The following is a 27,059-nucleotide window of genomic DNA, read 5'->3' on the forward strand; positions in this document are numbered from 1 at the left end:
GATGGAATCTTAAGCAAAGGCTGGAGAGAGAGGGCTCGGGGAAAAAGCTCCAGGGGAACAATTCCCTTGCTTCCAGGTTTATGGTCAGTGATGTAACCCTCTGCTCTGGCAGTCCTGGCACTGTGAGCAGGATTGGCGCAGCCCTTCAGCTCCGTGCAGCATCTGCCTTAGCGTTCCTGCCGGACCGTCACGGACCCTCGGTGTGACCTACCCTCCTTCCCCATTTTCACATTAGTGGCATTACTTGTTTTCCTTCACTACTGAAGACATTTTTCTTTCCCAGTTTGGTTTGTGCTCTTTACTGCTGAATCTTTCCGTGCTGCTGCCACTCATGGCAAGTGCTGAGATGACTTTTAATTCGTGCTGTTAAGTACATACTTGAATTTAAGTGTATGACTGAGGGTTGTGTGGAATGGAGATGCTGTAACTCTCCCGTTCCAGGGCGCTGTTGCTCCAGTGGGCATTACCACATGCAAAGAGACTCTGCAAGCAGGGCAAATATGACTCTAGAGTCCAGAGCAACCATTTACTTCTTACTGTGAACAGCAGACAGCGAGGATTAGGAAGTTACCAGGCTAATCATCTGGATGTGCATCGCCCTGGTAAGACCGTGTGTTTCTGTTCTCTCTGCATGTTCCACTGGGCTGGGAAAGCAGGGAAGGGGTGCCTCTGCCCCTCCTTGAAATGGGCTGCTCCTGGCTGATACTCAATTGCCATCTTCAGATTCTCTTTCCTCTCCCCTCTCCCCTTTTATATAGCTTTTTATATCAGGGTGTTCCCTCTGAAACCCTTCAGCTGCTACCTTTTTTCCCTCCATTGTTTTGTGGGGGGGTTTTGTCTCCCCGCCTCTCAATCATGGGGGAGCAGAATGACATTCACCCTGATGCCAGGAGCAGGGAGCGGCAGAGAAGAGGGTTGTATTACACTACCCTGAGAGTGCGTTTACTCCCTGTAGGTCCCTCCTCTCCACACAGAACGCGTGCGTTTGGATATGGGTTCATCGTGCACGGCTGAGGGGCTCTCTGAAGGAGTGCTGTTACTCTCCGTACCTGTAAGGGCTATGCACGTTTTCATTCAGTGCTGCTGAGGTGCTTGGACTGTGCTGTTTCAGCCTCAAATCCTCTGAGGTTAGGTGTAAGAATTAGTTCTGTATTGTGAGGGGAAAAAAAGACCTTAAAACAGTAAGGGGGAAACCCCTCCTTGCTTCTTAATACTTGACACCATCTGGAGTGTCCCCAGTGTGCCTTGGCTGTGAGGATTCCAGCTTAGACATGACGGTATTTCATGTTCTTTTCCTTTGTTTTTTTCCACCCAGCACTGGAAAGAATAATAAACAACTTAAGAAGGGTAAGTTTTGAATCTATCTTCATATAAGAATGAGCAGCTTCCAAAACCTCCACATATTCCAAGGTACACCGTAAAAGTAAGGATACATGCTACAGACTACCACTCTTTTTTAGCTTCTCTCCCAAAACAAGAGCTGCACCCTTGAGGGCTTATTTCTTTCAGACCACATTGTGCACTTTTCATAATTTCTTGTACAAACATGTCCTCCACAAGCACAGCCGCCGGTGATTTGGCAAAGGACTAGGAGGCTGGTGTTATCTTCTCAGGAGTTTCCGGCTGCAGTGCGGGCATTCTGCAGTTTGGCCCAGCCAGTTCTGGTACACATTTTTCAAGAGATGTTTCCCAAAGCACGGCTGAGAGTGAAAGGCTTCCGTGCATATTTTGTTCAGCTCGGTTCAGTCAAAGTGCTGCTCCTGAAGCCTGCAGAAGGAAGGCCTTGGCAAGTGCTTCAGCCTTCAGGTCTGAAGTGAAGCCTTAGATGGGCACAGCGAACCAAGATCTCTTGTGTCCGGGGGTGGCTGAGGAAGGCTGAGCAGGCAGTGAAGTTGAGTACACCACACTTACTTACAGCACCTTCACTGGAAGAAGGGAACTAACTGGGCAAGCAATGGGTGGATTTGAGAATTTAAGTCTTCCCTGTCTAGGCAAGGGCACGGAACCAAGCACAGTGTTCCTGGTGGAACTGGCTGGCATCCAGCCTCACCACCCTGACTGTGCCAGCTCTACCGCACAGAGCAGTCTGCTCTCCCGTGTCAGAGATGCTGCGGCATTTGCCACAATGGGGCCCAATAGCCAGGTAAAAGTCTCAGGGGAAGAAGATAAATTTGAGGAATCCAGATGTTTGCGCTCTTTGTTCTAGTGCAAGTGGGTGCTGTCCAGAACGTCCCGAAGTTGGGAGCGGTCTCATGATCATTAACAACGGCCTCAGGAAAGTAGAGACAATGCCAAGGCAGGGAAGAAAAAACCTGGAACTCCACTTTCTTTAAAGGAAGAAATCAATTCTTTTATTTAGCAGGGTGTGCGTTTTTGTGATTTCCATGTGAGGGACCACAGGGACCTGCAATGGAAGTTATGAGACATTATTCTGAAGGGATGAATATTGTCTCCTCCAACACAGCTAAACAGGACACTACTAAAGCTATGCTCTATCAGCTACTGGTGCCTTATCATCTTAAAGGGGAAGGTTGGTAGCCAGCCCTGTTTACTGTGGTTCTGCGCTTGTAATACACGCTGGGAGAGAAAGACAACCCATACAGTAATAGGGCCTTCCCCTGAAAGTGCCTCCATCCTTGACAAGGGTTGGCTGGCAGAAAGGCAGTTTGAAAGAGTCGCAATAAAGGGAAATGTGTCATCACCCTGGAACTTAATCACGGTAGGTGTCTGAGCTGGAGTTGGGGTGCCTGTAGCTGATCTTTCACTGATGGCACTCAGAGTCCTTTGCTATTCTGCCAAGCACTGGAAGGCCGCCTCGCCAGCCCTCTGTTTTCAGAAGCACCCGGAGATGGGAGCCCACTGCCAGCCTCAGCAGTGGTGTGAAAACGACATGATTCCCTTCACTGATGGCTCTCCAGACCTCACCGTGCTCCTGAGAGACTCAGATAAGGTGTGTGTCCCTCTCCATCTCTGCAGGCTTTGTTACCGGCTTAGAAAGCTAACCTACAGCCTGTGCATCTTGCTGCAATAATGAAGCTTGGCGCTGCCTGTGGTCCTCCTCCTCCTCTTCCTCCTTCTCTCTGTGCCTGGGGCTGGCCACGGCCCGAGCTAGGAGCATGCTTCTGCTGCGGTGCCAAGCAGCCCCAGGCTGCTGCCAAGCAACGGCCTGTTTTGTCTTTGGCCACTGCAAAGTGTAGGGTGGCAGATCTAATGAGACAACGTGGAGCAGCTGGTTTTGGCTGTTCAGCTGGCCCAAGGGATCACTGCCCGACGTTGGGGTGTGAAGGATTTGTACCTTGTCCTGGCTCGGCTAGGCTAGGGTGGTTTCCCAGCAGTGGGGAGAGGGCACTAGCCGGGTTATTCAGACCCTGCTGAGGTCAGGTCCATGCGCCAAGGGGGGGGGGCGGTACCTGTTTGCTGCCTGGGCTTTTGTGAGGGGTCTCACCCCCTCTGTGGGTGAGCCAGGGGAAGAGATCCTCTCGGCTGGGGAGAGCTTTAACTGTCCTGGGAGCATCCAGGCCAGTGTGGTTGCGGCACAATGCTCTCTGAGTGGCTGCCTGATTTGGGTTTTGGCCAGGCGGTATTTCTCCAACAATAGCAGTGCCCGGAAACCTGCCCCGAGGTCAGGTAACAGTGAGTGGCAAGGGCTGTGGGAAGAGATGGGCAAGCACCTGAGTCAGTGGGCACCCCCAAGGCTTAGGAATTGCACCCCCGAACAAATGCAGAGCCCCGATAAACTGGCGGAGTGCTTAGAAAAGGTGTGTCGGCAACCTGGCAAAACCCGGGAGACACAGCTCGCTGCGATGTGCTGGGGACTTGCTGTCACGGATGAAAGTATTGACACGGTAATGATTTAGAAAAATAATTTAGATTTATTAATAACTAACAACTGTTTGTCAATACAAAATAACTCAGAAAGAAAAGCGACTTATTCAGGTTCTAAGATGACAAGATTCACTCTAACTTACTTAACGGTCCCTTAATTTATACACATATGTACATGCGCATACACAAACCAGACATATACGTACAGAAACAAAGGGGTTTGGGTGCAGTAAAATGAACACAAAAGGGACAAGCACACAGGAACAAGGGCAAGGGTACGTACCCACACACACCCCCCCACCAATAAACAGGTGCAAGAGAAGCTAGCTCAAAGAAAATTTCCCTCTCGAGTTTAGAGCAAATACTCCCAATGCCTTGGCATTCCTCAACGGGCGATAATTGAGACTCGAGCGGGGGGACTTCGCCCTGGCCTTCCGTCTGGAGCAGACGATACCTGAGAGGCATCCCAGCTCAGGGGAGATGCTGGCCACAGCCCGCTGCGATCCAGGAGAGCTCAAAGGGCCTCTCTGGTGGTCGCAGTTTATAGGATCCAAGATGATTGACTTTTGTCAAATGCTATCTGGTGCCTTCCAGCAGTTGCACAAGAATTTGAATAACATGCACCCCTGTTACTGCTCCATCTGACCACATCCCAGGCACAGGGGTGTCAGGCCATCAGGAGATGATGGGCCATTATAACCTTTTCCGAGCAATCAGAGGGGGGCAGGAGCCAGGCTCCTCAAGGTTATCAGTCCTTATCTCCACAGACTGGTGTATGGCTCGGGGGAATGTGGATGGAATCACACCTGGCACCAAGCAGCCCAACAAGGACGGCAGGGAGGGGTAGGAATTGCACCACCACACTTGCCCATGCCTGCCGTGTCCTTTTGAAGGCCACTCACTGCCCTCAAGGGGGAGGAAGGGCTGCAGGGTCTGAGAGTGAACTTACTGGGACAGCAGCTGGGCCGGGGGCACAGGCAGAGCCAGGCTCGGTCGCCTCCACCAGCACAGCAGCTGAGCCAGAGAGACAGCCAGGGCCGGGATCAGTCGCCCCGATACAGAAACCAAATACACCAGAAAGTCAGCTCGCAAAGGGGCGGATGGGGACGGGCCCGGCACGGGAACAGGAGGGAGGGCCCGAGGTGATCACCCCATCTCTGTCCCCGACTGAGCTGCCAGAGATGCGGAGAGAGTTCGGCCGCCTCCCAGGCGAGCAGATGTGCACCTGGCTCCACTGGCATGCCTTGCGGAAGATCCTTCTCATCCCTCATTCCAGCTTTCTGTAGCAGTTCCTTCAGATCCTCGCCCTGGTCCTCCTAACCCTTTATCCGAGTCATCTCAAGGACACCAATTCAATTCCGTCTGTGTGCTGACAGCAAACGAATCTGCCTGTCAGCTCCTAAATCGCACACTCTCTTTACACCTAGCCTACTCTAAGGTGCTCCCGATCTACTTGCACAGCCAAAACTCTTGTCTTTTGACAACATCCTTTCTTTCCTCACAAGAAAAGAAATCGGTCCCTTTTACCCACGTAGAGTGCTGCTGGTCCTCCAAGGCTGCTATCTGAGCTGTCTTTTCACATCGTTTGTTAGCTTATCTTTTCTTCATCACCTTGAATACAAGTTGCTTCTTTTCATTTTCAAGGATCTGTATTGCCCACCCCTTCCTCTTCCCCCATTCTCTCTCATTTACCCGTCAAGGACAGACAGTGTCCATTAAGACCCTACTGACCGCTACTGCTTTCCTGTTTCTTTGTCTTCCCTATCTGACCATATTAGCCCGGGGTCTCCTGCCTTACGTGCCGCTTTGGGAGCTGCTCTAGCTCAGGATTTTCTAAGTGCACAGCACAATGGGATCTCACTCTGCTCCTCAGGCACCGATAGAAAACCAAATTATAAACAAGCAACCGTACAAAAATGATCATCATTTTTGCGGGGATACCTCTATCTAGGAAGTCTACCCACAGTAAGAACAACTTGAGGGCAAGCTCTGCCCCCTGCTCTGTGGAAACACAGCACTGAAGAGATACTGCAGGTCTCTGGGTACTTAATAGCTACCTTCAGGATTCACAGGGAAATCTTGTACCCTAAACCCAAACCAACACCCCGGAGACAAACTGCCATCGAGTGTATCGAACCATATGAAGTTAGGACCCTCAGTGCACCGTGCTTCTCCCCTCTGTCCTCTCAGCCTCCCAGGAAAGCACAAGAGAGCATGACTACCTCTAACTGAAGATGCTTCCCCCCAGTACTTCTCTTTGGACTGCATCCTGCTGCTCTGCTTTTCCCAAGGAACTCTGCAGTAAAAGCGTAGCAGAGCCCTTTCTGTCCTCCTCCTCGCTCAGAACTCTTTTCTGAATTTGGGGTACTGCAAATCTAGGGCCTCAACACAAAACACCTGTCTCCAGAAACATAAATCAGGGGGACAGCCACTAAAATCAAGGCGTTGCTGAGGAATACAGAACAGGGAATGAGAGGTCTGAGGTTTATTTTTCTGGAAGAAACAACGTTGATCTTGGAGTCCCCAATTCTTTCCAGGGGTGCTTCCTTCCTGCCGGTGCTTTTAGACTCTGAGCATGGAAGGGAAGAAAATACTGTGCAGAAAGGAAAGGGATCACTGCACAGGAAGAGGTTTGAAGGCAGATGTTGGGTTCTATTGCTCCCTGACTTCTCAGCATCTTAATTCCCTCAGCAATGAAATGGAGAGAACTTTACTTAACAGATATGGGGAAATCTTAATTAATGGTTGTAGAGCACGTTTAGATGGCAGGATGATACAAATCATGGGCATGGAAATCATTATTTCTACTCGATAAAGTCACAGGTGCTTACTTTTTTCCCGCCCTTTTTTTTTTTCTTTTAATGTAGCTACACACAGAATTTCTTCAAAGGCTATCTTTCAATCTACAAACCCACCACAAAAAAAGGTAGTAGTAGTAGAACAAGGCTGTTCTGCTAACCAGCCTTGAATACCTTTCAGGAGAACACGAGAACATCACTGACTAAAGTATCGTGACAGCCTTTCCTCCATAACACAAAGGAATCTTTTCCTGTCTTCTGTACTCTCATTAAATACACGGTGCTTTTAACAGCAGCGTGAACAAAGCAAAGTGAATGAGCATCTTCTACCACTTTAACAGCATATCAAAGCAGCTGGTAAGGCAAGGAAGGGGAGGCATGTGCAACATGAGAATAAATGATTCCCGTTGGAGGTTGATCCCCCTGTGCTGAGCCCCTGTCTGTTTTACAGGGGAAAGGCGCGGTTGTTGACATTTCAAACCATTCTAAAGCAGGACACACGTCCCCCACTCGAGTTGGTTCTGGCAAACCAAATGCACCACCGGAACTTTTATATTAGTCCCTTGTCATCACATTGCTTTCTGAAAATTAAACACAGCAAATACTTGTCTCCTTGCACTGACCTGAAGCACTTTGTCATGACGAAACCCAACTGATATTTTTAAATTGTGAATCTGTTCTTGCATAAAATGGATTCCACCTCCAAAGGCCATAATTAAAACCCTGGAGAAGTACGTCAAATCGAGAAGGAGCCATTTATCCAGTCAGTTTTTCATCTGCGAGCTGAAGGAATAAAGCGTATTCAGAAACAGCAGCTAACGTAGCAGATGTAATCTGCTTATAGAGATGAGCATAAACTACTCAGACCTAAAAGGACCCCTTGATTTCAGCAATTCTGCTGAAGCTCAGCAAGTCATCCAGCTCTGTACCAGAAACTTCTGAGTGTCTGCCCCTACAGTCTCCTGGCAACTGTAAACGAATCTACATTGAAAATTCTAGAGGAGAATTTTTAAGTCCTGAACCTGACTTGAGTTTCAGCCTCTTTGTCACTGAGTTTTAAACGGGAAAAAATAATTAAGTTTTTAAATGAGCCTTGCAGACTTCTTTCTCCAATAAGCCAGTCACAGCCGATAGTTTCTAATTCAGAGCCGAGAGGCCACACTGAAATGGTGACCTGCTACTTCAGTACCTTTCTAATAGTTTGTTCCTTCTGAGACAAACACTGCACTTACCATTATAAAACACACTCTTCCAGAGATTTTCACGTGGGGAATCACAGGACCTTCATTAAGGGAGACAGCAATGATTCACCTGTTGTATCTGGTTTCAGACGCCTGGGCACATCTTCCTCTTAGTCTACATGACACTGTGGTCTCCAAGGGAACCATTTAGTACCTGTGTGGCTTCTAAGATTCATTCTGCTTTCTTCCTTAGGAACTTCAGCATTCTTACCTTGCTGTGGGAACTAAGTGCACTGCGTACCCTCGCCTTTATGGGCACAATCAGTAAACAAAACAAAGCAAAGCAAACCAGCACAAGCCTGTGAGAAATAAGTGCTGAAACAGAGAGCAAGTTTACAAACTAAGTTCTCTGTTGCAGGCTGTAGAAAAGAAATGAACTGCTCATACAAGCGCCATGTTTATTCTTGCTTCTAAGTGCTGTACAGATACTAGGGTTGTACTCCAGGTTCTACATTCAAAGCAATGTTTAAGCACTGGTTTTTCCAATTCTTTCAAACTTGCAAGGATTTTTCTAGAAGCAGTTCTTCTCTTCTATCTAACTAAAGGTGGCTAGGAGCTCTGTCAGCTGGCAGCTTGACAGCTCAGACCGGGACAACTCACCCAGGCCTTAAGGATCTCTCCTGTCCCCTCGCAGTGCCGTGGGAAACCATCAGAAGCAGCAAATGCAGTTAAGAGAAGCTCTGCCTCGACAGTCTCTCCTGTCTCCCTGAAGACAATATGAGGAACCGTCAGCTAGTCGCACAGGAGGGTAAGTAACCTGGATTTGCGGTGTTACAGTATTACCTTGTTGGCTGTTTAGACAAAACAGGCTCCAGCATGGGGCAGCACTCAAATGCTTTTTCACTCCATCTGATCAAAGGTTCTGAACTCATATTCCAAAGTATATCAACAATCCTTCACAAACTGCAGGAGCAAGAGAAATACAGCTCTCCTTACATTTTCCTCTGTGCCTGATGAACAGAATCTTGATTTTACTGGAATTCTTCTGTTGCCACCAGTCAGCTATTGATTTTAAGGATACAGGATTATCCCTGATATTCACCCTTAGACGACAGCTAGATTATATGCCCTGAATTTATGGCTATTACCAGATTCATATACTTATCTGTTGTGGGCTGGGAGGGCAGAAAGAGAGACAGAGAACTATTGTGGGGTGAGAGGGAAGAAAGAGAGATAGAGACAGAGAACGTAACAGGCCAAGGATCTAGGCCCACTCTCCTACGTAAAATAAACTTCCCAGTATTTAAAGGCCTACAAAAATTAAATTATGTCAGTAAAGATTTGGTCGCATTTTAAATTAACTCCCGGAGAAATAGAGTCCACTTGACTCGGGTCAGGAGGAAGGACGATAGAAAAAAATGGGGCTTGTGGTTCATTTAAAGCACAGCCTCAAAAGTAAAACCTGCTGGTTGCAAGTGCTATGAGTCTGAGCTTACGTGGTCGTAATCTTAACTTTACAAATCAGGAACTTTATGATGAAATGGATCTCTCTGTTAGAAAATCCTCAACTGCTCTGTGGTCTGTGCAGACGTTATCTGATCGTTCAGTGAGGTCCTTGTGGTCTGTAAAAGTGGGGACCCTGAAGATCATCAGAGACAAGTCTCTTCCCTGGGGCCTTTTTGCTCTGCTGACACCTACTGCAAATCTACCAGCACTACGCTCTCCAGAGCAGCAGTCATTGACTCCGTCAAAGTCACAGGCCAAGGGTCTGGGGCGAGCATCTAGTAATTAGTGTCATTATTCCCAGGATGACAGTTACCAGCTGCAGGATCCACTCAGCATCTTCTCTCAAAACTTGTCTTTCTGCAGTGCTGAGGGTTCAGTAGGCTCAGTTACCACCGTTTCCCAGTTACGTTCGCTAGGGTATATTGTTTCAGATGCACAGGACGGAAAGCCAATACCTAATTCTGACCTTTACAGTAGCCTGTGATTAGAGAGGCTGCTCCTACAGCCATCAGCCACAGCATTCTGCTGAAAAACATCTGTCCTGTTTGGGATAGATTTGGGATATTTCTCCTCTTTCAAATATCCTTACAAAACTAATTTCCTGGAGAAATAACATGGTTTCTTTCAAGTTATATTCTTCAACAACAGCCTTCTTCAAACTAATGCACTGCATATATTAGTTGTACAATGTGATGTGTAAGCCTCTTTCAGCTAATGGTGATATGCACTTGGTAAAATTTCAAACCCGATTCTCCAGTTTTCATTAGAAAAAAATAACACCGAGAAGAGGTACAAGGCTACGGCCTGTGTTTACTCGGCAGTGTCCAAATCCTGCATGGTGCTGAGCCGAGCTGAAGTCCTGTGCAGTTCAAAGAAACTAGAATGCTTGGCATGTATTTGAATCAGACCTACGTCTTTCCTAAAGGAACGGAGAAAAGAAATAGCATAAACGTACTTCCACCTGCTCGGGAAATCTAACACACCTCTCCTGTGAGCAGGGGGATAAGGTGTCCACAACAAACAAGGCTTTGATAGGACCTACTGCGAATTCATTTAATAACAGAGGGAAGCAAGCCTTTGATGGGAAGATTCTTCTCTACACTTTGAAAACTGGAGGTGTTTTAAATCCATGATGGGACGAGTTTCCCCAAAGGCTCTAATAGAGCCTACTGATTCCAAAGAATATTAATCTTCTGCCAAATCAGAGCCCTACATTTCAAAGGGCGTAAACGATGATAAATCAGGAGGTGTCATACGGGGAGACTACAGAAGGAGGGTTATGTCAGAAGGTAGGACAAGAGCTCCTCTTTCCCAGAGCAGTAAAGTCTGGATTATTGAAACAAGCGAAAGATTGTCTAGTACAAAAGCAGGAGAAGAGTGCGGGGAGCGTGGCATCATGTCACTCTGACGTATTTCTCTCCCTTCATTCTCCCCGAAGCTGACAGCAAGAGCAATCGGGATGTCCTGCACTGAACAGCAGAGTTCAAAGGGTCAGAGGAACAGATAGATGTGTTCTGGAGAAGCTTTGATTCTTCACTCCTACTGTGCTGATGAGGCACAAATCAGAAGAGAACGTATTTTTTAAACTCTGTCAATAAACTGTGTTTCCGAGTGGTAACCTGCCCTTTCAGCAGATATTGCAAAGGGTCCCCGGGACAGTGCCTCAGCTGTGCCGGGGTCAGTGGAAGCAGCAGTGTTGCTTTGAAATGTGCTGCTAGACTGTATCTGTGAGCACTGGATGTTCTTCTTGAATAACCTCAAGTAAAAGGCTGAATCAATTCAACGACAGCGGCTGAAAAAAAGTGCAATGAGCCACATTATAGGAAAATGGGGAAAAGGATGCAGGATCTCCACTGAACACAAGCCGATATTGTCGGCAGTCTGCGGCAACACCCTTTTCATTTCAGTTCAGTCCCATAAAATTACCACTAACATTACAACTCACGCAGAACACAGATCAATGTAAAAATGGCACACAGTTCCTCCAGATGGGACTTTTCAGTTCCACTAGATCCCCATCTACTTTTTTACTTGTCTAATATTTCATTACAACCTTCCATAGGTTAATTTTCTTTCCACTGACCATGTAAATCACAGACCAATTTTCATTTCAAACCCCTGACCACAGATTGCTCCTGAAAGCTCAAAGCACATGCTTCAGTAAGCTCTCCAACATTCTTAATGCACATTAGAAAAAGGTTGTCTTCTCTTTAAAAATCTTTTTTAAGGAGTTAATTTTACCTTAAAGTCTGGCACGAGACCCAAGTAGTTGGTACTCCTCCCTTCTCTCCTTCCCCCGCCTCTAAAAGCAGGTACATTTTTGAAATGTAACCGCATGTAGAACTAAAAATCTTTCATGACATTGTTCCGAAACCAAAAATTCCGTCAAAAATACAAACTGCTTTAGATGTGCAGAAAGTGGACAGGATTGCTTAATCCCCACCCCCTACTGCAACCATGTACTGCTCTAGGGAAAGAAGACAGAAAAGGAGGAAAAGCATTTACACTTCAGCCGTCGGCTGTGCTTTCTCTGAACCATTCTTTTTCTCCTATTCTAACAGAACCTTTGCTTGGGCTAAAATACAGTATTGCTGATTTTACTTACAGAAGCAGCCACCCTAAAGCCAGTGAGATATGCCTGCGAGACCAGCAGGATTCAGCCTTGAAAACAATCTGTAAGAAAGTTTTGTGGGAATGCCCGGAAAATACCCTGCAATGTATTCTCTGACGCGTTCTCTTCTGACGTTAATTTAAACGCAGCGCTCTCGTGCTCTCCCCTACAAATCTGTAAACGGACCCTTGGCAGACGGGACCTGGGAAACATGATTTCTAAGGCTGGTGTTGCTATCGTCCTGCTGAGAAACACAGGGCAGTCACTTCGCCACTCTGTGCCTCAGCTTCCCCATTAGCTGACGGGATCATTACAATGGCCATTTTTTATATTTAACAGGACACCCCAGTGCTTGAGCCGACATATGCATAAGCATCTGCTGAATCAGTAAGAGGCAGGAGGGACCCCGTGGCCATTTACCTCCTTTTACAGGCAGGCTGCGCTTCCTCACACCAGGAATTTCTGCTGTTTAATCTCAGATTGTTTTCACGGGTTCTGGGCACTTGAGAACCGCAGCACCAAACCTTGAAGGACAAATACTCCAACAGAGCCAGCTGGTGTGGTCGGAAAAGGAAGGGTTGTGGTTTTCTCTTGGAACACAAAGGAATGGGAACCCTTCCTAAGGACATGACCCAGATCACTCAAGTCTTACTAATTGATTAAGTGCAAGGGAAGAGAGAAGGGTGCGTCCTCCAAGTGTCTATTCTTTGCATATTCCTTGTGCATATGAAATTTGCTTAATAGGAGCCAGGAAAAACACATTTTTGTGCAAATGTCACAGCAGGAATTTACACATTCACATTGACTTAGTGGGGCATCACGACCATACAGCAACTGAACACTTTAACACAAATGTATTTGGGGAAAAAAAAATCTTATTTTGAGGTAACTGACAACTGAGGAATCGGTAATTTCACTGAATAAGTTGTACTGGGTAACCTCCGTATCATTAGTCGCTCCGTTTTACCTGTGCCTTGGATTCCTAAAGAGACTCATTTTCTCATTTTAAATGCTTAACATATCTCCTCTATGATTCCTGTGATTCCTGTCACTGAAGGCTCTTTTCTCTTTCCACAAGCAAGAGGTGTAATTGTTTTATCCAATCACCCTGAGGTCTGAAAGCCCCTGAGAAGAAAATCAGTTAAACGCATATATGGATCACAGAAGATTTAGTGGGATTATTCCCTTGATCAGCGTTTAGTATGAATTCAAGTACTCTGTTAGATCAGAACTTTTCTGAATTCGTACGTTAATCAAAAACTCTTCAGGGTGTTGTCTTCTGAGTGACCTAACTGAGGTAGTTTGTGATGAAAAGGTTTAGCAGTTTACTGATGAGAGAAGAAGTAAAAGACAGCAGGAGAAGCTCCAGCTCACAGACGCTGTGGACACCTGGCTTGGCTGCGCTGGCAACCCAGGGACAGCAGGCGTGACAACAGGAGGAGTGAGATAGGTCAGAGAACAGCATGGAAACACGTCCCCCACTCCTCTCGGCCGACCAGGCCCGGTGAGGTTTAAGAGAGATGAAAGTTGAGGAGTATCGCCTGGTTTCGCTACGTTATGGAAGGTGTGGTGGCATCCACAGGTAGGGAACTGCCCCGGATGCTCCAGCAAGGCCCTGTTTGATCCCATGCTTCTATCTGCCAGCAACGGTTATAGCGGGAAACTTCTCACCTGGTAAGGTCACTGCTTGCAAAAGTTGTTTGGCAGCAGAGCTGCACCTTTTAGCTCGCAATTAGACGCCCCTGGCTAAATGAAGAGCAAAGGTTTCCCAGCTTAATCCCTACCCTCCAGCTCCGCACCGTGGGGTGAAGAAATGATGTAAGAACGGCACGAGTTGATGTTCCTGCAGAATACTACGTGCCCAGCCACTATAACCTGGAGCACTCCGCAGTGGAAGGATGCATTTTTGCAATGCCTGTTTCTTCATTAAGATTTCATCCCCCACCCACCCTAAAAAGCCACTTGCCCTTCACTCTGTTATATCGGCTTTTCCCCGCTCCTGTTCCCGCATTATTTTTTTAATCTCCAGTTCCCTGCTTTACCTGCACTCTCAAATTTTAACGCAGCAGACTTTGTGCATCAGTGTGTCCTTTTCCTCTGTGATTTAGGAAGGACAGGTTCTTCGGTGCAGCCTAATGCTCTGAGAGAGACGGTATTTTAAACACTAAAGCGAAACCCGTTTACAACTGTGAGAAGAGAGGTGTGTTGACACTAAACTTTAAAGCAGGCACAAGGTAAAGGCAAGTCGCTGCTCCAGCAGGTGAGAGTACTATGCACGCGGTTTGTAAGGGAGTTTGCTCGACACACGAGCTGTCTCCTCTTTTTTCTGCTTGACAACCTGTAGGATTTGGTGCTTCACACAATTCACCTGGTAACCAGTAGTCACCAGAGCTTAATAACTAAACAGTACTTCAGGCACGGTGCAGAGAATTTATTTTTTAAAATTAATATTCCACCTGAGGAAAACTTTTCCTACCATTTCCATCTGCAAGAAATAAAAAGAAACAAGGAAATAAATGGAAAAAGCTGAAGCTTTGATACTTCCTGCTCACCCCTTTATCACTTTCATACCGGGCAGTCCCTCCGCATCCTTTTCCATTAAAGCTGTACAATTCAGTTGTAACCTGCTGGCTAATACTTATCTTGCCATACTTGGTTGAGTTCTGTTCAGCAGCAGCGGCTTTCTGAGAAGCAATCAATGTAATTCTGAGGAGTAAAAAATACATCTGTATTTTATATCCTCTGTGTTTCGATTGAGTACTGTTTCTAACAGGGTGAGACCCAGAAGGGCAGAGAATACTGGGGAAGAACAGGGGTAAGGTGTCTCGCAGAACTGCTTTGCAGTCTGATTTGAGACCCCAGGGAGGACGCAGCAGAGATCTCAGGGTAGAACTCCTAAATCGCATACTCTCTTTACACCTAGCCTACTCCAAGGTTCTCCCGATCTACTTGCACAGCCAAAACTCTTGTCTTTTGACAACATCCTTTCTTTCCTCACAAGAAAAGAAATCGGTCCCTTTTACCCATTTAGAGTGGACAGACTTATAAATAATGGAAACGTGAAAAAACCCCAACTTCAGCACATTAAGGTACAAATAAAATTGACTGCTACATATTATTCAGTTGACTTCTATCTGTACAGCAAGGTGTCAATCATAACAGCATTTTCGAATAGGATTAAACAACAAACGTGCAGAGTTATTATGCAGGAATCTGAAAATCTGATTAATTTGTAATATTTGTGTGTGGTCTCAGAAATCCAGCCATGGGCGCTGCCTTGGACTCAGAGCAGTCCCTATGGAGCTGGGGAGCCACCAGCAGCACCTTCTCTGCTCTCCGCTGTGCTTTGGGGAGAGTGTAGTCTTGCTACACCTCTGATGGCTGGTGCGCAAGGGGCAGGGAGAAGGGACGGGGAACCTACTCTGGAAAGAGATGTAATTCCCCTTAACGCCGTTTGCCTAGGCAGGGAGCTAAGACTTCTCTTATCACTGGGCGCCGCATCACAGCCTAAGCCAGCGAGTTTGCTCAGCAGTGCTGTATGAACAGACAGGAGTGCTGCTGCCACGCTACAGCCAGGACTGCAGACAAGGCTTTCATATTTAATAAGCAGCATTCATCATATATGATATATCGTAAATTAATTATAAATGACATAATACATACACCCACCTCTCATCCCACCAAGGGGCCGGAAGGGCACGACCCGATAGAAAACTGAAGTGCACTGCAAACACTGTAAAATAATCCTCTTAAAATATTATTTAAAATAAAGCCTTTATCAAAAAAAACCCCAAACCCAAGCAGAAAACCTTGCTGAACAACACCTGGCTTAAAAACATCCCACACGCCAAGGCCTCCGAGCCTCCCACAAAATCACACTGTACAGGCACTAGTTGTAAACAGGCTTTCCACAGTTTGCTTCCTTTCTGTTTCTTACACATCTTCAGCAACACACCAGGTAACTCCGTTCTAAATGTCTTTATCTCCCGGTGCCCCACAGAAAGGAGGGAATCCCCTCATCCCCACTTTGCAAATGAGCCACTAAGGGACACGGGGACTCAGAGCCAGATTCTCCCGTCACGCCACTGAGGCACCCAGATCCCCTCCGCCGGAGTTACGCTGCTCAGGAGAGCCTGGGTCAAACACAGAACTGCTCTGTGACTCCTTGGCCTCTCCAGGGCTACCAGCAGCTCTGGCACACGCTCCCCAGCCCCCTGCGCTCGGACGCGCTGCCCGTCCCGGTGGCCTTGTCTCACCTGGTGTCCCATCTCGCAGGGAACCTGCAGCTGGCTGCCGAACGTGGCTTCACTGGAGAGCATTACAGGGCACAGGCTGGAGTGCGTTAAACACGCACGTCCAGCTCTGTCCCGGGCCTCCTGGCTCACCTGCAGATGTGGGCTTGTGCCTGCTCAAAGGCGCGGCGCACGCGGGTGTTTCCTCTCAAACTCTGCACCAGCGCTCGCGCAAAGCCCGGGCTCAAAGCCCAGCACAGGAGCAGCCTCAGCAGATGATCCGCACATCAATAACTTCCTCACAGGCTTCCAGAATGAGTTCGGGGTGTCTCACATCTATGCCAGGGAGATGCTGGGCCGCCTCTCTTAGTGCTCAACGCTCTGAAAAACAAGCAGGATCAAACTGAGAAATGCTAGAGTTGCAGTAATCAAACGAACACAGAAATCCTTCCGAGATACCCGTGTAAGCAAATAGTTTAAATGAATTAACAAAAGAATGCAGCACTTCAAGCAACAGTTCATATTAAAATCCTTAGACACAGTTCCACAATGTGACATTAAATTACCTGTATTTATCTCTCAGTAACGGGAACAACAAGAACGCGAGAGTAGACTTTTTGCTTCCTCGCTGAGCCAACTCACATTAAAAATACAGCTTTAAGAATTCAATCATTAAAGGGAAAATACTGCCAGTGAGAAAAAAGGCTTACATTTTTAAAACTAATAAATTCACAGTCTGAGCATGAAAATAAGGCACAAAAGAAGGCAAACAGCTGCAAAATAAGCTAAGTCAGAGGAAAGCCGTCTGCTTCACTCCCAATGCCCCAATTGCTTGCTCGCTTCCAAAAGATGGAGAGTTGGGGCACAGACCAGATCACGAAACAAATCACCTGCCAAGGGGCTCGTCCCCAAATCCTCCCTCCCACCGTTTAGACTGTGTCACTGCAGCATTCACTGACAAATACGGGAATGCTGAAGGCAAGCGCTCTCTGCTTTATTAGTCAGGAAGAGCCACAACACCATTTTCTGTTTCCTTTAAGGAAAGCTGCTCACGAGGAACTCACAATCGGTGCCCCCCTGCAAATAAGCACGCCAGGAAATGTTCACAGCCCCACTGGAGCACCGGGAAGTTAAACCCACCCCAGCATTTGTTGAGATGCGACCGGAACTGCCCACAAACCCAACACCCCAGCTCGTCCTGCCTTTGCCAAACCAGCACCAGGGAAAAATTCCACCCTGCCCCATTAAAAGTCACTTTTCAGCACAAGACAAACTCTCCGGGAGCCACCCTCAGTAGAAGTCCCCCGAGAGAGACACCCAGAAGATTTTAAAGACTACCTACCTGAAGTTTGGCCACCGGGTTACTACTGCACATTACCCACCCACCAATACGGTTAATATTACGTGAATTCTGCCCGCTGTAACTCCTACAGGACAGGCAGTTTCTCCCAACCAATATCCCCTCAGCTCTTTATTTCAGACTTTCAAAACAACCAACACAATGTTTACCAAGGCACACATCTGCAGAGTACATTCTGGAAATTGTAGGCAGAGACCCAGAGCAGCTGCTATACCTTCCCCAAAAGCTTTCATTCGAAGCAATAAATAAAATGACTGCTAGTGGAACGGACTGCAGTGCTCCCTGGGATAGATTCTCCTCCGAGCAGCACTCAGACCAAGCCTTCTCATCATGTCTTTGGGAGTAGACGTAAAGAGCTTTTTACTACATTATAGCTTGGAGCAATTCAAGCACTCCGTTTAAAAATTTTTTTAATATAACCTGCTACAAGTCTATAAGATTTTTAAACCAAAATCTTAGAGACTCAACCTTAACAGAAAAATTGCTTCTGGAAGAAAAGTAAAGATGCCTCCATGAGCTAACCGAAGTGTTTCATGAATATGATGATACGAGCTTTCCACCACTAGTTTGATTTCAGTCTGACTTCTAAAAAGGCACCAGCGTGACAAAAGAAATGATGCCAACAGAAGCTGGCCCACAGACTGTCTTGGAATGGCATCGGGTATTGCCCCAAGAAAACAAACCCACGTGTGCTTTCAGCAGGACGACACAGCAGATGCTCGATGAATACACATCTGCGGAGAGAAAATGTCAGTGCAGTCCAGCTACCAGAGAGAGAAAAATAAGTCACAGTGTGCAGCAGAAGTGCGTATTCACTCTCTCAGGGCAAGCACTCACCCCAGCAAAGTACCAGTTAATCCCGCTCTTTAATAGGTCCAGGGATAGAATAGGTCCGGGAAGTAGAACAGGATAAGGATGTACAAAGGTATTTTAGCCTAGGAGTGACAGGAGGAGGAGGAGGAGCAATAGTAAATAGTAATACTGTAGTCAGCCTGGGTTCAAGTGAAATTTATGTGATCAGGAAATACCAGAGCAGTAAGACAGAGGATTTTCAACTGCAAAGGGTTAGAACAAACCCCCAGCCTGCCAAGTAGCCAATAGCAACTGCACTTTGTTCGGGTTAATGTGATTTATGATTATACTGGCTACATATAAAGATCTTCCTTTACATCACAGCGAGCAATTGGAAGCCAATGGTCCAACGCCCTGGCTATGCACTTTCTTTGACCTGTATCTAGGCAACGGTTTCCCTATGGAGACACCCAAATGTTTCTCAAAGCCCAGTCACAGGGCTGAAGTTAGATAACGTAACTGAGTTGAAGTTAGATTGCATTTTCACTCTCATTAAGTTTTCATGTGTTCATTGACATAATCTTCCCTTTTGAGTATAAGCATATGATTCTCCACTCTTCGACTTGTTTAATTCTGTATTTACATCTTCATTGTTATATTCTTCATTTATGCCACTTCCGCACCTGAATTTGTCATGTCATGTGCATTGCTTCTTTTAAATAAAAACTATCAGTGGTGTTAGATGAGTAGGTAAAATTTCACTCAACTCTTCTCCGAAAGCCTAGTCTCCTTGGTCCCTCAATGTCTTGACTTCCAATCAGTAACAGCCACTGTTATCTAGAGGTTTGAGTCCGTCAGGACCCAAAGAAAACAGAAATACTCTGACTAAGCCTTACAGACACCCTGGATGCTTCACCACAGCAAATCCACGGGTGGAACACTAGACAGCTCTCTGACTACTGGCAATCAGAACAATTTTCCAGCAAGCCCATTGGCAGAATTTCGGTTCTATTCCCATCGCCCCGATAACAAAAGGACATCCAGCTTGATAGTCCTGTCAGAGGCACTGGTAAGACTCACTATCCACCAGCAGTGTTTGTATAGAGGGGGATTGCGGGAGAGCTGAGCACGCACACGACCAATGTGATCAAGCAGTGCCCCTTTATTACAACTAAGAAAGCCCTTTTATACTCTTCTCCCGCACACGTAACATGCAGTACAAATCCTCAAGATTGGACAGTTACCTTAGCCCGCGCTTTAAACCTTCTTATGATTGGATAAAAGGTGCCACATCAGCCGTGCCAGGCTTCCCGCCCTGTGGAACTTCCTCTTCCGTCCCAACCCCTGCCGGGGGGTGTTTGTCTCGTCGAGTTTCTCCCCCCTCATTCGGGGTCACATCCTTATCGCATTCTTGCTCAGGCTGAGGCTCTTACCAGTCTTGTTCTCACGCAGGATTGCTCACATGGCCATTCTCTCACAGAAAGCCCTCTAGAATCCCAACATATCCCTCTTTTTGTTTTTGAGCAATCCGAATTTCTTGCAGGCCCTTTTGTACTGAATGTCTAACACAGGAAACTAAGCACGGTAAAATAACAGCAAGCACGATAACTACAAGAATTACAATAATTCCCCTTTATAACAACTCTTTTAATCATCCTGTGATTCCCAATGAAACAAACCATTCTGATAAGGGTGATGTTACAACAGTTAACTTCTTCATGTTATCTTTCAGTTTTCTCAGATTCTTATAGATAGATACCGAATGGTCAGATGAATTCATACAGCGCATTCCTTCAAACTCTTCACACCCATGCCCTCGTGCTAAAAGCAGAAAATCAATGGCGGCCCCATCTTGAAGTACAGCATGTCTAAGACTCTTGACATCCATAGCCAAATCACTTGTTACATTTGATGTCAAGTTCATTTGTTTAGCAGTCCAACATGCCAAACGAGTGACTAGTTGTAATGCCTTTTTGGTCCCAACTGGAGACACTTGCCAAAAAGAGGCTGTGGTGTCCATGCACCATTCTCCCGCTAAGCAAACATCTTGTTTTCAACAGTTCAGCTTTCTTATCTCCTTGCTACGCATGCAGTTTCTCAGCCCCTTGGCTTTGCAGGTGTTCTTCACACCAGCTACAGGCTGTTGTTACAGTGAGGCCGCTCGGTCTGGATCGCTCATAACATGTCCGTTGTTTTCTAACCATTCCACGAATCCCTCTTTTTGTTTTTGAGCGATCTAGACCCCTTTTATTGTTCGGTCCATCGTTTTCATAAAACACTTCCACACACAGTTTAAAAGATTACAAGATTAAAAGATTACAATGACAATCAAAACTGTTATTCAATATAAAACCAAATCATTTAACCATCTAGTATTGGTAACCTTCTAGCCGAATCATTATTAAATACTCTTCCTTCTTCAAGATGTAAACTCATCGTGTAAGCATCACTACAAAACCAAGTGTCATTTACTGGTACTGCTGAAGGAGTCACGTTTTGCTATCCTAGCTAGACTGTCTGATTATACCAACCATGTGTCAGAGTTGTATAAGGCCAATGCCTCCCAGATCTCCCCTTTCTTTGTTTTGCTGAGGCACCTGCAAGACTTGTTTGAGAGCTGTATCAATCAGGGCTTAGACAAACTTCAAAACACAGCATACTTAGAATAGTTCCACAGAAGGTTAAAAGAATACAGCAGTTACAATTACTAGTTAAAAAGAGTAGGCTAATTTCACTACCCATAATTAAGGGATATAACTAAATACTACAAAATAAACAGTAAGGAAAATACAGAGTAGCACACTTAATTAATAGGAGTACTAACATTCAGATCTGCAGTTGCTAGAGAACCTTGGATGCAGCGAGAATTCAGAGTGCCCTTCCTCGCGAACTGGAAATCCTACACGATGTGTCTATCCATAGGTGAGGCATCCAAAGTTGCTGCAAGCAGGTTCAGCCTCTAAATCAACAGGCCAAAATAACTGGCTTTTTTTTTTTTTTTTTTTTTTGTGATCAGAAACATCTGATTTCATCCTCCTGTTGGGTTCCACCCAGAGCCTGGCCAGCACTCCAGGGGGAAAACCAAGGGAGTTTCTAATAAGGTTAAACACTTGAGTTCTTAATTCTTAATATAGCTAAACAAAGAAAGTTGAAGACACACATTCTTACAGCATTTCATCCTTATGAATAACAACATTTCATCTAAACTACATCTTTCACTAGTGACTAGTAAGCCTAGATATCTCATTAAGGAGTTGCAATTACTGTTAGCATTTTCTCTTAAAAGGATTGGCAACTGTAGTGTAGTTTGTCCTGTTGCAGTAGCAAACATTACTCAGACATTCTGCTTAAATTATCAGTCGAAGAGATTACAAACAGTTGGTACAGGGGCACCCACAGCACCCACAGCTGGATCCTGAGTGCTGGCTGCCTCTCACCCTCAGCTGTGGTTGCACACACCTTGCCAGTAATCCCCAGGGACTGTGACCTGTGCAGACACCAGCATCACCTCTTCCCCAGGTTATTAAAGGAAATGGTCCTTCCCAGTTACCCCTTTTTAAGTTTTTTGTTAACACTTGAGCTTTACTTTGGATTTCTTGTTGATCTGGTATCTGTGATGAGAAATGACACAATATTGGTGGCACCTGTGAGACAGGAAATGTTTAAAAGGTTCATGACATATAATGCCTTATTTAGCCTTTCCTGAGGTGTAGATTGATACTGTACATCTCCCTTTTTCGTTGTTCTACAGACGCTTTAGCTTTAGTGAGAGTACATTTTACTAGAAGTCAATCTTTTGTCACTGTCTGAGCCCAAAATATTTAAGGGGTGCCTGCTGATCCAAATCCTGAGTCATTGCGGCTTCTTGGTATACTATTAGGGGGAGCCGCAGTAAAGTAAGCAAGCTGAACAATTTTTGACCCGTTTGTTACAGAACACAGGGGTTCAGGCCATAATTCTGATTTTCCTCTTCATAACCAACATCTACGACCCCTGGTAAAACAAACAACCCTGTAACCCTCTAAGGTTGTAGATGATTTTTTGACAATATTTCCGTCAGGTAGATTGTTCAGAGGTGCACTCTCCCCGCAGAGCACGCGCCTAAATTGAAGACAACAATTAACACAGAATGACTGCCTCCTGCTAGAGGAGGTATTTTACATGTAACACTTAGAACCCTGAGCCCAAACAGACAGCAGCACCGATGACTCACTGCAGCTGCAGCTGGGCCGTGTCTCACACACGCAGAACAATCACACAACCACACCAAGAAGTTTCCCACACTCCTTACTGACACCACATAAAATGACAAACGTTACAAATGCGAAGACTCCATTAAGAACATATAAAGCCAGTGCTGCATGACAGCGTCAGCACCTTCTCTGTGAAAAACTTGTTGCTTTTGTCGGGGGTTGGGGGGGGTGGGTGCGGTCCGAGCGCGGTGCCGGGCTGGGCCGCAGGCGGTCACTCCGCGGCGGGGGGGCTCGGGGGGGCCCCGGGCCGCCGCCGCCAACTCCATACTGCGCCCCGACCGCTGCTGGACCCCGCGGACTCCTCCGATGCCGCCTCATTCTCCTTCCTGAGGGCATCAGGTGCCCTTCGGGTGTGCTCAGCTCCCGGCCGCGCAGCTCTCGGTTTCGCCCCTGCTGCCCTTCGAGGACCCGGCGGCGCGACCGGCAAAGTAAACAGGTTTTTTTCCTGAGCTAACGCGACGAGAGCTGCTAGGGGTGCCGGCATCGGAGGCGAATTATCAGAACGAAATGCTACTCCAATCGCTGCAAAAGCAGAAGCATCCGCAGCACGCTCGCTGCTCAACTCTTGCAAAGTCTCACGGATTTGTTTCCAGAGTGTGCTGTAGCTGCTCACTTCTTTTGCTGATCTTCCTCCATCACTGATCGAACCCCAAAGCTGTTTCCCTATAGATTCACAAGTAGATATAAGTCCCTTTTCTCGGCTCCACCTTAAACTTTCTAGAGTGAACTTATATTTTGTCCCCCTCATAAGAGAGGACACACTGGAGGAGTTTCACCACTGCCTGTTGGTCCTTGGCAAGGGCAGCCCCATTCCTCCCCGGCCGCCGCCTCTCGCGGATCCGTTATCTTCCAACTCTCTATCTCTCCCTTTTAAGTTACAGCGCGCTGATTCTCACCTTCAGACACCAGGGCAGTGTCTGGATATGTCGACCGGCTTTCTCCCCCTCAGATTGCGCTCCGACGAGTCCTCCCTAGTGAAGACTTTGTGCCGATCTTGAGGCCCCCACCCAGGGACGCCACTGGCGGGAGAGCTGAGCACGCACACGACCAATGAGATCAAGCAGTGCCCCTTTATTACAACTAAGAAAGCCCTTTTATAATGTTCTCCCGCACACGTGAGTAACATGCAGTACAAATCCTCAAGATTGGACAGTTACCTTAGCCCACGCTTTAAACCTTCTTATGATTGGATAAAAGGTGCCACATCAGCCGTGCCAGGCTTCCCGCCCTGTGGAACTTCCTCTTCCGTCCCAACCCCTGCCAGGGGTTGTTTGTCTCGTCGAGTTTCTCCCCCCTCGTTCGGGGTCACATCCTTATTACATTCTTGCTCGGCTGAGGCTCTTATCAGTCTTGTTCTCATACAGGATTGCTCACATGGCCATTCTCTCACAGAAAGCCCTCTAGAATCCCAACAGGGGATGTCACTTCTGACGCCGTTTTGCCCCCCCGTTCTGTATTTCCTGGTATCTCCAAGCTCCTAGCTGACAGAAGAAGAAGATTCAAATACCAAAACTGCTTTGCCAGTGCAAGAGAAAACAAGACCTCGTTTGTCACAGCTCAACCGGCTACTCAGAAAAAGGAAAACAGAATCTACACTCAACCCTGACTTGGACGTGACTCGAGGAGCAGATGCAAAACACACCTTGCTATCAATTTACCCCAAGAACAGAAGGCCCAACATTTCCCAGCCCAGAGACACCTACTGAGATGTTACCAACTGCAAGCAGACATCCCCTACATAGGGGATCAAATTTCTCACTTCTGACTTTAAAAGCCCAAACAAAACCACTGTAAACACAAACAAAACCACACAAACTTGGGGTGTCTGCTGATGCATTCGGTGCCCCACAACACAAACCACAGTAAAGCAAGTGGGAGCTATCCAAGGGTCAACCAGCCCCTAGAGAAGGCGGGAACCCAGTGCCACGCTGCCTGCAGCCGCGTCAGGTGACGGCAGCGCTCGGCCAGGACTCCAACACACATCTCTACAGTTCCGTACCGCTTCACACCAACTCTTCAATTCCAGAGCTTTCATACAAAAATGCACCTGAAGTTTCATGGCCCAAGTGTTTCTTCAGCCCATAAAGGACAGACTCGTTACAGGAAGTCTTGAAAGTAGAATGAAGGCATGCGCTGCCATGGTCCTGTGGGTACAGGAGGAAGGACATTCTCTTCTGCCTCAGATGGCAAAGGGCGAGAATCTGGCCAAGAGGCAACGTGATGGTGAACAGAAAATTCTCATGCCTCTAACAGCTGACTTTCTCCCTGATTCTCCCTGGAGGTTGGCGTGTTTTGCTTCTTTCAGACAGTCCTCCTCTCTGGCTTACACTGCTATTCTTCCTCAAAAACTGAAAGCAAAATCTGAAAAAAGGCAGGAAATGCGTGGCTATAATACATTCTGCCACAAATCACTAACAACTGCTTGAACGTTCACTAAGCAGATACTTCATACTAACACTTTCTCTCAAAGAAAATAGCTGAAGTGCTACCAGTGGCCAAGTCTGCTGTTTTGGAAACCTTTCAGATGCTAAGGACATCAGTTACTAACGGAAAAGCAGCATTAATAACTTGCAGTTTACAGAGAACTGGAGTGTTCCAAGAGCTTAGACACAAAAAGACAGTCTGCGACATCCACTGCAATGCAGAAAGAGCCATAGGATTCATTAACATACTTCCAGAACTGCTAAAAATAAGTCTTAAAGCCCATGTTCTAAGATACTTGTGGAGGCTGAACAAAGAACTATTATAGGTAACCAAAAGAAGAAAATGATGTTTTGGCTCAACCTTTTGGTAAATGAGGATAATCACAAATTTTTACTTAATAATTTTCAAGAAAGCTAAAGGAAGACCGTTAACCAACAATTTTACAGAAGTTACAATCCGCTTCAGAAACTATGATCTGCGCTATAAAGCGCTGCCAATTTTTAGATGAAAAGTGATACTTGAGGGAGGAACTGTTGCAAATGAGAGTATTGACACAGTAATGATTTTGTAAGAAATCTGGATTTATTAGTAAGTAACCGCAATTTATCAATATGACGAGATTCACTCTAACTTACTTAACAGCACCTTAATTTATACATATATATATATACATGCACATACACAAACCAGACATGTACATACAGAAACAAAGGTGTTTGGATTCAGTAAAATGAAGACAAAAGGGACAAACACACACAGGAAAAAGGGCAAGGGTACGTACCCCCCCTCCCCCCCCCCCAATAAACAGAGAAAGAACGGGTCAAATAGAAGCTGGCTCAAAGAAAATTTCCCTCTCGAGTTCAGAGCAAATACTCCCAATGCCTTGGCACTCCTCAACAGGCGATAATTGAGACTCGAGCGGGGGGACTTCGCCCTGGCCTTCCGTCTGGAGCAGACGACACCTTAAGGGTTTTGGTACCCGAGAGGCTCCCAGCTCAGGGGAGATGCTGGTCACAGGCCGCTGCGAACCGGAAGAGCTCAAAGGGTCTCCCTGGTGGTGGCAATTTATAGGGTCCAAGATAATTGACTTTTGTCAAATACCTTCTGGTGCCTTCCAGCAGTTGCACAAGAATTTGATGACCATGCAACCCTGTTATTGTTCCATCTGACCCCATCCCAGGCACAGGGGTGCCAGGCCATCAGGAGATGATGGGCCATTATCACCCTTTCCCAGCAATAGGGAGGGCAGGAGCCAGGCTCCTTAAGGGGGGCCTTAACATTAGCAGTGCTTATCTCCACAGACTGGTGTATAGCTCGGGGAGATGTGGGTGGAGTCACACCTGCCACCAAGCAGCCCAACAAGGAGGGTGGGAGGGGTAAGAATTGCACCACCACAGGAACTGAAGGATGATGTTTTTCTGTTTCTTTTCTAAATCGCTTAAGGATCCAGGGTGATCTTGTTTAATAATGTTAGAACACTTTGCAGCAAGAGAAGAGGCTTTAGCAACCTTGAGAAAAAGTTTCACAGGCAACATAATTAACAGTAACAAATAAAGATCAAAAGTGCAAAGTGAATTATATGTAAAATCAAGCATGAAGCAATGCTCAATCTTCATTTTAATAGTAGTTCTGCAAAAGCAATGTCAATATATTGATCACTGTGAAATACTGATAACTACCAGCAAGTACTAGGAAACACTGCGGGGAAAAAAAACACCTAAAAATCACAAACAAAAAGCAGCTCAATTCCACATGCTGGTTTCTGCCTTCTACAACCCCCCAAGCCACGGTGTTACTGCTGAGCTGTGATCCCATCTTTGCTACGAAATTCCAAAAGCATTTCCAAATTTTTTGCTAAACCCCCCCTTAGGCTCCAAGACTGCCAGACTGCAGTGAACCTGATGTGCTCCGAGTAGGAAACACCTAGGATGTGCTGGAACAGAGATGCCACTGAAAAACACTGCAATAAAACTGTGAGCTGACTACAAAGTCGTCCCAGAGTTGTAACTTTTGCCCCGGACAGAGGAGAACTCCTTAACGTGACAATCCAGTCATCATTCCCAGCCAGCCCCGTCCC

General features: G+C 46.5%; 1 protein-coding gene across 1 annotated transcript in view; it reads right to left on the reverse strand.

The window, feature by feature from the left end:
* LOC141974076 (uncharacterized) overlaps window positions 1–27,059 on the reverse strand; it is a 64,572-nt gene that overhangs the window by 7,990 nt on the left and 29,523 nt on the right. Inside the window, exon 6 of the mRNA XM_074933328.1 lies at window positions 16,307–16,534. The gene's annotated coding sequence lies outside the window, so the exon portion shown is untranslated. The remainder of the gene's footprint in view (window positions 1–16,306; window positions 16,535–27,059) is intronic.

Source organism: Athene noctua, unplaced genomic scaffold, assembly GCF_965140245.1.
Source record: "Athene noctua unplaced genomic scaffold, bAthNoc1.hap1.1 HAP1_HAP1_scaffold_31, whole genome shotgun sequence".
In the NCBI taxonomy this organism is placed as follows: domain Eukaryota; kingdom Metazoa; phylum Chordata; class Aves; order Strigiformes; family Strigidae; genus Athene; species Athene noctua.